A 10,722-nucleotide genomic window follows, 5' to 3' on the forward strand; every position below is an offset into this window, starting at 1 on the left:
TCTCATATGAGGTTTTCTCCTTTTTCATTTTTGCATCAAACAGGTTCGTCCAAGAGCCTGCTTACAAGGAAGACAAAAACAGAGTAATCCTCAGTAAAATGAAACAAATAGGAAAAGCTGAACAGTTTACATATAAAGAACAAAGGTTAAAAAACTCACCAGACAAAAACCACACCGAACACTCATCCCATTTAATTTCCTGTTACATGCTCTGAGGAAGCTGAGAACACCAGGCCCCAAGGCAGCAATGCTCTTGAGGCTGTAGTTCAGGCTCCCTCTATGTGACAGTTTCATGCACACACACCCACACATACCAGTGACCCAGGCAGAAGTACACACGTGTGCACAGGTGGCCAGAGAACCACGGGGTAGGGTTGGGGGAGAATGGGGAAAGGAGGGGCCAGTCAAGGAGATGCTATCAGCTGGAAACTGGGGACCCAGAGAACCCTTCTGCTGTAGGCTAAGCAAGAGTAAAAATTAAAACAAAGGCAGAACACAGGATGAATGTATGATGCTCAGAGGAGATGGACAGATGAAAAGGAAAAGATGCAGGGGGAGTTTCGGGAAAGCAGCCTCAGAAGCAGAAGTTTTTCTTCATTGGGAACTCAGATGATCAGAGGTCCTCTGTCCCCAGTGAAATACTGAGGCTGAAGGAACATGCCACAGCACGTTCCTTTGCATCCTGTGCTCTCTCTGAAGGCAGAGGGAAACCACAAGCACCCACCCTCTAGCCCTCTCCATTGCCGCTCTTGAGGACTTTCCCCAGTACCTCCCCCAAAATGACATCCACATACACAAAGTTAGGCCTGGCAAAAAGCCAAGCATAGAAAGCCTCAGTAACTCTTCTTGGTGGAAGCAAAGCCAGAGAAGCCCATCACAGCTGCCACCTCACCTTCCTCCTCCAATGTCAAGTCCTCCTCTGCCCTTCTTTTCTTCTCCTTCTGTTTCTCTTTCTCGTAGGCTTTGGCCTTTTCCTCCTCTTCTCTGAGTTCCTTTATCCTTCCCTCCAAATCATAATCCTTCTTCTTCTTTTCCATTTTCTTCTCGTTGACTTCAAAACATTTCTTCACCTGATCCAAAGTGGAATGTTCCACACGTGTAGACATGCCCAGGTTTCACTGATGTTTCTTTCCGCTAATGTGATCCAGGAAGTTGATGGAGTCTTTCAGCACACCGTCACAGACATTGCAGTAGTATCCTCCCGTCTCAGACTGTGGGGTGGTCTTGGTAATGACAGTTGTCCTCCCGGGTTTGGATTCCAGGTCCACCTTGGAGTCCCTATGCCGGAGAAGCTCTCGCTTCCCTGGCCGCACTGGTTTTCCATCCTTCTTTTCTCTCTCTTCCGTGAGCCTCTTCTCGGCGAGCTGTTCATATTCACCTTTGTCCCACTTTCAGCAAAAATCCAAGTTTTTTGTCCCACTGCCGACGCCATCTTCACTGCCCCTCACTTATTTTTAAATCAATACTTATATCCTAATTTCAGGGTGTTTTCAGTCTCTCTGAGTCCAAGTTCATTCTTGAATCTACAGCGATTTTCTGACTCAGTTCCATAAATGCTGTAAATACATTTCTATTTTTCTAGCTCTAGATGTTCCATTTTACTTATCTGTGCATTATTTAGGAGGGGTGGTTTCTTTTGTGATACGGCTTTCTTCGAGACAATTTCTGCAACTATCCTGGCAGGCAGAGATGTTGAATACGCCTCTCTGGTTTTTGTGAGGAGAGGGTATCTCTGTTGGACTCAGAAATGCCTGCAAGATTCTCTCCAGTGACTCCAAAGTTCCGTTATCTCTTCTTTTCCTCCCTTTTCTCCCATTGTCCATTTTCCATTACACCCCACACAAAGCATGTCGGGTAACACATTGTATGTCCTTGGACTCCATTACCGTGAGACGCCTGTAAGGGGAAATAGGGAAATTTATCGAGCTCCTACTAGGGGCATCCTCCTAGGCACTTCTCTGAGGTGTTTAAAATTTAATATTTGTTCTAATCCTGTACGTGAGATAATCTCCTCCCACCCATTACTAAGTAAACTAAGCCTCCATGGTAGAGGCAGAGGGAGAGGCCAGATGGAGGATCCAGTTGTTCCCGATTCCCAGTAAGTCCTTGCCCTTCTGGCACTGTGATTCTTTGATCCATCCATGGATTCCTTGAGCCAGTGGGTTCCTCTCTTTGTCCAGCCTGGTGCAGGTGGGTTTCTGTCACTGGCAACCCCCAGAATCCTAACACACTGTATATATTTGACCTTCCACAAGACTTCCACTGTATATGTTTGACCTTCTCAAGAGCTCCTTGAGATTAGCTACTGGGTCCATTCTTACTCTCTGATCCCCAGCAGAAGAAGGAAGAACATCTTCTGAAACCAAAATGATCGATTGATTGAAAATTGAACAGAATCTTTGAAATCAGGATTATTTTGCAAATTTGGTCAAAATTTGGGCCACTTGGTCTTTTAATATAAAGTTCCTTTCAACATGAAAATTCCGTTAGTTATAACCAAGGCGTGAGTGTGTAAAAACTTGGAAATTCCCATCATGAGGACTTGAGCGTCTTCGAAGATCATTGACAGTGTTTCCCTGAAGCCCTCTCCAGAAGCCATTCATGAGTGAGCAGCTGGTGAATTCGGAAGGAAGAAGAAAGGAAGGCAGGGCAAGGGAAGCCGATGGCCTGGGAGAAGCCTCTGGTGTTGAGAAACGGGGGGTGGATGAGAGCTTCCCTGTGCCCATCCTGCAGAACCAAGTGAATCCTAGTCGGTATGACTGCTTGACTGCAAGGTACAAACGTCTGCTCGTGTAGGTGCAAGTAATGTGGGATTTGTGGTCAGAATAAAAGTGTATTCCTTGGATCCCAAATACAGTGAGGACCGGCCAGCCAGACCAGGGTGCCCTGGCAGCTCTCTCTCCCCTTTCATCTTTAGTGCCAGTCTGCTTTTTTTTGCTCTCTGCAGCCCAGCTTCTCTGGTCATCCCCTTGCACACGGTCCTGGCATGGTCAGCCTTAAACAGCAGAGTCCTCAGCTAGTTGGCTCATTCTCTTGTTCCCGATGACAAAGCTTCTCTGAGGAAATTTGATTGGCTAAGCTTGAATCGAGCTTCCACCTCTTAGCCAATCATCTGCAGTCAATGGGGTCATGTGATTTAAGGAGCTCTCTGATGGAGAGAGAAGCTCTCAGTCAGTACAGCCTGCTCAAGAAAACATTGCAGCGACTTAAACTTGGAGCAACATTTGCAAATAATTAATAGTTTAATAAGCATTGTTAACTGTAGAAAATGACTCACCACCAGTTCACTAAAAAAGAAAACAAATCTGGATCCTTTTGTGTATTTCAAGAATGACCCAATTACAGTATTCTTGACATACACTGGGTTTTCCTGGAAGACATCTGCTGTGTGTGGCGAGGTAGCCTTGAACTTCACGTTTAAGCCCTGTCATGTCTACAGTGGCTTGCTTACAAGGCTGTCAGGTGGCAGTATTTTATGCAAATGATAGCTCCCTCTTACAAGGTTGTATATTTTTCTAACTTAACACACGTGCATGTTCACGTAATCCTCGAAAGAAATAAGGTGAAAGAGCCACAGCAAGATAAATGTGGGAACATGAATCGGGATACATGAATCGGGGGTTACATGAATCGGGGAAGAATAGCTACTGTTATGCCACTTTGATTACTTTTTACATTGTGACATGATGGATAGAACAAAAGCAGGACAAGACAAGATAAAATAAAGATGGGACTTAAGCCTATTAATCAGATTAAAAATCACAGTGCAGGAAGCATCCTGTGAACACAATTGGCTGAGATATAAGAAAACATAAACATGTCCCTCTTTCCCCTAGTAGACAGGTAAGATATGAAGAAAATGAGGCAACTATGGGGAATTGAGTGAGAGTAACAGAGATGCTTGAAATCATGGCGCTCGGCCCTCCCCTTTGCTCCAAGTCAATACACAGGGTATAGTCTCTCCCTTCTGTGATTTGTCTTTTGTGGGTGGGCTTGGGTCCATGTGTGGAGAGAAGTGGTGTTGAAGTCAAAAGGATGAACAGAGACCTCAGGATGAAGGGTGGAACTCACTGGCTCCTGAGAGTGAATGGAGCACAGAAGCCATCATCCGTGTCCCACCAGAAATAGCTCCAGGTTGAGTGAAGTCCAAGGAGAATCTCTTGGTCTATCAAAGTCAGCAATAAAAATGAGGTAGGGCCACATCAACAGATGAATGGATAAAGATGATGTGGTATATGTATATATGCACATTCACACATACATACATACATGCACACAGTGGAATATTACCCAGCCATAAAAAAGCATGAAATAATGCCAATTTACAGCAACATGGATGGACCTAGAGATTATCATACTAAGTAAGTCAGACAGAGAAAGGTAAATATCATATGATATTGCTTACATGTGGAATCTAAAAAAAGATACAAACGAACTTATTTACAAAAGAGTAATAGGCTCACAGACATAAAAAACAAAATTATGGTTTTACCAGTTTTCTAATTTAACGCAGTGAATGTGTGTGGGGGAGAGATAAACTAGAAATGTGGGATGAACAGATGCACACTACTATATATAAAATAGGTGAACAACAAGGACCTACCATATAGCACAGGGAACTCTACTCAATATCTTGTAATCAACTATAATGGAAAAGAATCTGAAAAAGAATGTATGTATATGTACAGCTGAATCACTTTGCTCTTCACCTGAAACTAATACAACATTGTGAATTCACTATACTTCATTTAAAAAAATGATTAAATAAAATGAAATAGGACCAAACCAGAGAGCCCTTGTATAATTAGGATGCATTGGGTCATGAACTCAAACCGAGTTTAAACAGCGTTTGGGATTAATTTGCATGTGCAGCTGGTCAGTCTAGAGCAGGGCGGACTTCAGGGATGCTTTGATTTGGCTCCTCCGTGTCATCAGGGGCCTGATTGCTTTCTGTGCATCCACTCTGGCTTCCCTGCTGTCAGGCTCTGTCCTCAGGGACAGGGACAGAGTTCCAGACTTCACAGCCCCCTCCTCCTCCAAGGCACAAGGAGCCAGTGTCTCCCAGCCTGCCCAGACCAGGGACGAGCATCTTCCTTGGAAACCTCAGCAAATTCTCCTCCCTCCAGAGTGGAACTGGAATTTACCCAAGACAGAGGGTGGTCAGTGGCGGGGCTGCCGTAGGACACTTCTGAGGACTAGCGGGAAGAAGTCCACCCTGGACAGTGCCATCCACCCAGTCCCGGAGAAGTCTGTCACAAGTTCCTTGAGAGTGGGGCTGTAAGAAGACCAACCACAGTGGGACCTCTAATGGCAGGCTCTTATTCTGTCAGGGAGAGCCCCCCAACCCTCTCATTTTGGGGCAAGTGGGTGAGCTCGGCCCCGAGATCAGAAGTGGAGGTGACACAGCAATGGTTTTGCAAGGCTCAGCCATTCACAGTTTTGAACAGTGACAGGCAGTTCCCAGAGCAGCAGAAAAAGGTCCCCAAGGAGGGTAACACCTGAGCTCTCCTTGACCCCACTGGAGAAAGGGGAGGGGAACAGGGTCATTGTTTCTGGACCCTCAACTGCCCTTCCTAATACAAGTTTGGTGGCCTGGTGGACACAGCCCACATCCCCACTGCCACTTGTCATCGCCAACGCAACTTGATTTATGATGCTTCCCAACCCGCCGCCACCTCTACCCCACACCGAGGAAATAATTCCAGTTCTGTGAAGTTTCCTCCAGGATGGGGGTTCCAGACGACTTTCCATCATTCATCCCCACCAGTGAAGAATTTTTAGGGCACTCCTAATATAGGACAATTTTTGCCTCTGAAGTATGACCACGAGCTATTGTATTAACATGTTCTATACAGATATGGAAAACAGATGAGATAAAAGTATGTACAAATAAAAGATGTAATCTTTCCCCACCCCTGTGGACACCAGCATGTCTGTGCAAGTGCCCAGACCAGGTTTGGAGGCCATTGTCCCAGGGCCACCAGACTTCAGGAGCCTTGAGAGCAGGCAGCATGCTCGGTTTCTTTCTTAAATTATTTGTAACTGTGGTGAAGTATACATAACATAAAAGTTACCATCGTAACCATTTTATGTGTCCACTTCCGTGACATTACGTGCGCTAACATTGTTGTGCAGCCATCACCAGCATCCATCTGCAGAACTCTTTCATCTTGCACAACTGAAACTCCATAACCATTAACTAATAGCTCCCCATTCCCCTCTCCCCCAGCCCCTGACAACTCTCATTCTACTTTCCGCCTCTGTGAATCTGGCCACTCCAGGTACTGCATGTAAGTGGAGTCGTAGAGTTGTCCTTTTGTGTTTGGCTTACTTCACTTAGCATAATGTCTTCAAGATTCATCCATGTTGTAGCACGCGTCAGAACATTTTTTTTGTGTGGCTGAGTAATATTCCATCATATAGATAGACCACATTTTGTTTATCTGTTCATCCTTTAATGGACACTTGGGTTGCTTCCACTTGGCTGTTGTGAATAAGGCTGCAATGAACATAGGTGTACAAATATCTCTTTGGGACCTTGCTTTCTGTTCTTTTGGGTATGTACCCAGAAGTGGAATTGCTGGGTCACGTGAGAATCCCACGTTTAATCATTTAAGGATGCGCCATATTGTTTTCCACAGTGTCTGCACCGTTCTGCCTTCCCACCAAGGGTGCGCAGTTCAGGGACCGTGTTTCACTGAACCTTGTGTTCCTCCTGCTTGGAACTGTGCTGTTCATCAGAAAGTGTCCATGATGGAGTGAACGCCTGAGCAAGAGGCAGCCTAGTTTCACTGAAATTCTGGGAGAGTTGGCGGGGGGAGGTAAGAGCTTCAGCTCCAGCAGGGACCAGGTGGGCTGGCAGCAGGGAAGTCTGGACACCGGGCAACAGAAGGCTCCACCTAGTGGGACCTGCACTTGACTCTGAATTATTCATTTTCTAGCTAAGACGCCAAAGGGGCTGCCACCCCTTTCTTCAGAGGACTCAGGTTGTACCTTTGAAAACTATTTTAGCCTTTGCCATTGGCTGGCAGGGTGTATGCTTCATGTAAAGCTCCCCCTTCCCCAAACCAAACCCTCAGACTTTCTGTTTTCTTCTTTTTGAAAAGGGCACTGGATGGTCTGGCTCTATATTCCTGGTTCATTTCATTTCTCCAAAACAAGGCTGTTTTCTTGTTTATGAAACAGTGAATCTGGTGTTATGGTCAGTAAGCAGTTTAGAACTCTCACTGCCCCGTTAACTTAGGCTAGTATCGCATAGTATTATAATTTGTGTCTAAATTCAGATTGGGATAGAAATTACTTAAATCGTGGAGTTGCTTCTTATTTCACATTGTAATAGGAAATGTTTCTATGAATTCAGGTACCTAAGATAAAATGAATAGTTTTCTTTTTTTTTTTTTTTCTCTCCCTTTTTTGGTCATTGTTAGTATACTCAAAATTCTGATCAATGAGTTTGCATGTGATGCTGAATGACAAGCTCTTTGAACGATCCCGTTGAAAACCAGTCCCTCTTCTTTCTTCGGCCCTTTTTTGGAGAGGGTTATTTTCCCTCAGTGTCCTGTGTTATACTGACCTAAGGGAAGAACGGGTAACAGGGAGAAATAAATGTCTGTCTAGTGAAAAAAAAATAGGGCCGTCAACCAATTTGAATGTTAACTGTAGGATGAGAAGCACAGAGAAACCTTAGCAAAGGCAGAAGGCAGGAGCAAGGAAACCGAAGATGGGGAGAAGAAAGCATACAGGAAACCCGAGGAGGCGCCCTTTGTGATAAGCTCCAGGGAGGAGGGATGGAATCCGAGGTCCATCCCCTCGGATGATGGGCTGGCCAGGGACACAGGCTGGGCAATGCGGCCAAGGGTGAAGAGCCCCAAGACTGAGAACCTGGGGACATGAGAAAGGGGAGAGAGCGAATTTGCCCCTTGAGGTAGCCTCGCCCCACACCTGGGGCCCAGGCGCTGGAAGTTGGCACGGTGGACAGTGCATGCTGGACATAGACACTGGCCAGACTGGTCCAGCAGGCTTCATCTCCTGTCAGCGAGGATGCTACAGTTTGTCACCCTTGGCCTGTGGAGGCCTCTCAGACAGGTGCTGAGGAGGGCAGGGGGAGGGGGAGTCCACCAGGTGATCAAGACGGAACACACCTGGATAAACAACAAGGTCCTACTGTGTAGCACTGGGAACTATATTCAATATATCTTGTAAACAAGAATGGAAAAGAAAAAATAAAAAGGCTATTAAAGCTGAGTGTTAGAAAAAAAGAAAAAGAGGGAACACACCTGAGGAGATCGGGCAGGTGTGGGCTTCCTAACGGGCGTGAGATCACTTCAAATGCAGCTTAGAAAGGAAATCCTGTTCTAAAGAGGTGTGCAAGGGCTTCCCTGGTGGCGCAGTGGTTGAGAGTCCGCCTGCCGATGTAGGGGACGTGGGTTCATGCCCCGGTCCGGGAAGATCCCACATGCCGCGGAGCGGCTGGGCCCATGAGCCATGGCCACTGAGCCTGCGCGTCCGGAGCCTGTGCTCCGCAACGGGACAGGTCACAGCAATAAGAGTCCCGCGTACCGCAAAAAAAAAAAAAAAAAAAGAGGTGTGCACTTTGCTGAATTATATTCAAACCTCTTAATAGAAAGCTATTGCCCCAAGAGGGAGACGCCTATAACAGGGTGAGGGAGTTACCCATTCACGGACACAGATGGAGTTCGGACAAAGGCTGGAGATACCCATGCTGGCAAACTTTGGAGAAGTGGCGGGAAGAGCAGCTTTGCTGTTACGGAGTCTGTTCCTTTTGCTGGTGTCCTGACAGGGATGCCCCCGTAGGGATGCCCACTGGGGCAAAATCGGCTAGGCCTACACTTCCCTTTACTGGTTCTGAGTCAATAAGAGATAGCCTTATACTCTCTCGGCATGGGTTTCAGAATAACACCTCGGTGATACTTCCTCAGGCTTACACCCCCTTGAACACAGGTTGGAATCAGAGAAAAACCTACAGCGAGGCATTCAGCCTCTCTGTGACCTGCCTGAGTGTTTGACAATCCTTCACCCTGATTCTTCCAGAAGGTTGCTGACCCTCAAGCAGGACCATGGAAATAGCTCCTGGGCCTCTGAGTCACACCAGGTACTCTGAATGGTGATTGACTCAGCATTCTGTGAGGAAGGCTGATTCGTGGCCTCTGGCAGTCTCCTTACGCACAGGCTTCATTCCCTATTTGTCTGTGCGGATGCATTTGTGACCACACTATCACACGTAACCAATGGTTACTGGGCTTCTGTTCTGAGCAGGGCACTGAGCTAGCTGGACATTAGGAGGACCCAGCGGAGATTCTGATACTCATCCCATTGAGAGCAGAATGGGCACCACCAAAGTGCCTGGGGGACAGATTTCAAGGTCAAAGATGAGACAGGAGAGGTCCCTGAGGGACCTAGAGTTTAGGTGTCAAGGGGACACCATAGGCGATTTGGAATTGGGTCCAGCCCGGGTTCTCCTGAGAGCAGAGCCTGCAGAAGCTGACCTGGGATGTGTACCCAGGAGCGGGCATGAGTGAGGAACCAGGGGGGGAAACTGAGAAGACGGGAAGGCCGGGGAGAGGGTCTGTGGGGCAGGCACCCCGGGCAGCTGGCGCCCCGTCACCAGCCCTGTGGATAAGCCTTAGGAAGCACATCTCAGGCCTGTCCCTGGGCATCCGCCAGCCCCTGATCCCATTGACCTCGGTGGCCCTGCTGGTGGCCCTGCACAAAGCTGGCCAGAGCGGCACAGAAAGAGGAAGACGGGGTGGAGGGGACTGGATGGTGCCACAAGAGATGTGCGCTTCAGCGACCGAGGGCTCCAAGCGTGGCCTCAGGCGCAAGGTCTGCATGTAACTCCAAGCCACGCCTTTCCAGATGTTGCTGAGAATATCTAATCCCTGCAAGTCCTTCTCTTAGGGCAAACCCCCCAACATCCACATTCATAACAGCCTGGCATAACCCTATCGTTCATCCGAGCTTCAGGCAGTGGAAAGGGGGCAGCGAAGGAGGCGCATGGAGGAGGGAAGGCAGGGAGGAGGAAGCAACCTTGAGAACCACCACCAGTGGCACCGCGCCGTGCTCTCCTGGGCTTCACGTTCTTGGGGCGTGAGGGAGAGACTATAGAAAACAGTCATAAATATATATGTTGGGATAAGAAGTAACATGAAGAAGAACCGAGTAGGGCAAGGGAGGTGTTTGGCCTGGGAGCGTCCCTTCCAAAGTCGGAATCTGAGTTGGGGGCAGAGTAAAGGGAGGAGAAGCTGAGCAGATGTACAGGGACGGGGGACCAGGTGGGAGTGTGATTAGCAAGTCACAGTGGCAAGTAACTCTTCATAGAATCATCTGGGTCAGGCTCCCCTCCCCTCCCCTCTAACTCTTCCAGCACATTCCATGGGGGCAGGGGCTGTGCTGCCTTGTTCTCAGCCGTAGTCTTAGCCACAGTCAAAGCCAGAGTCTTAGGCTGGTCCGAGCCTGGTGCCCAGCACTTGGGACCGTTCACTGCAAGGTGCACACACCTGGCGGGCATACCGCCTTCCTGGGGCGCACCAAGCCCGAGCATGTACAGCAGCTGGGTTACAGGCTAGAGAAGCGGGTTTGGTCTTTGGGGCTGACTTTCCTGTTTCACTGGGGACTTCCTAGGATTGCGGATCTTAGAGGTCACGGAGAGTGGTCAGGGCCAATGGAAGAGGTTCTGCACTTCGTCTCAGTCCTGGCTCTACC

The 10,722-nt window shown here is 47.9% G+C and overlaps 1 pseudogene; it reads right to left on the minus strand.

The window, feature by feature from the left end:
- Positions 1–833: 833 nt before the first annotated feature.
- LOC101336207 (zinc finger matrin-type protein 2 pseudogene) lies at positions 834–8,721 on the minus strand (annotated as a pseudogene).
- Positions 8,722–10,722: the final 2,001 nt, after the last annotated feature.

The sequence above is a fragment of the Tursiops truncatus genome, chromosome 16 (assembly GCF_011762595.2).
Source record: "Tursiops truncatus isolate mTurTru1 chromosome 16, mTurTru1.mat.Y, whole genome shotgun sequence".
In the NCBI taxonomy this organism is placed as follows: domain Eukaryota; kingdom Metazoa; phylum Chordata; class Mammalia; order Artiodactyla; family Delphinidae; genus Tursiops; species Tursiops truncatus.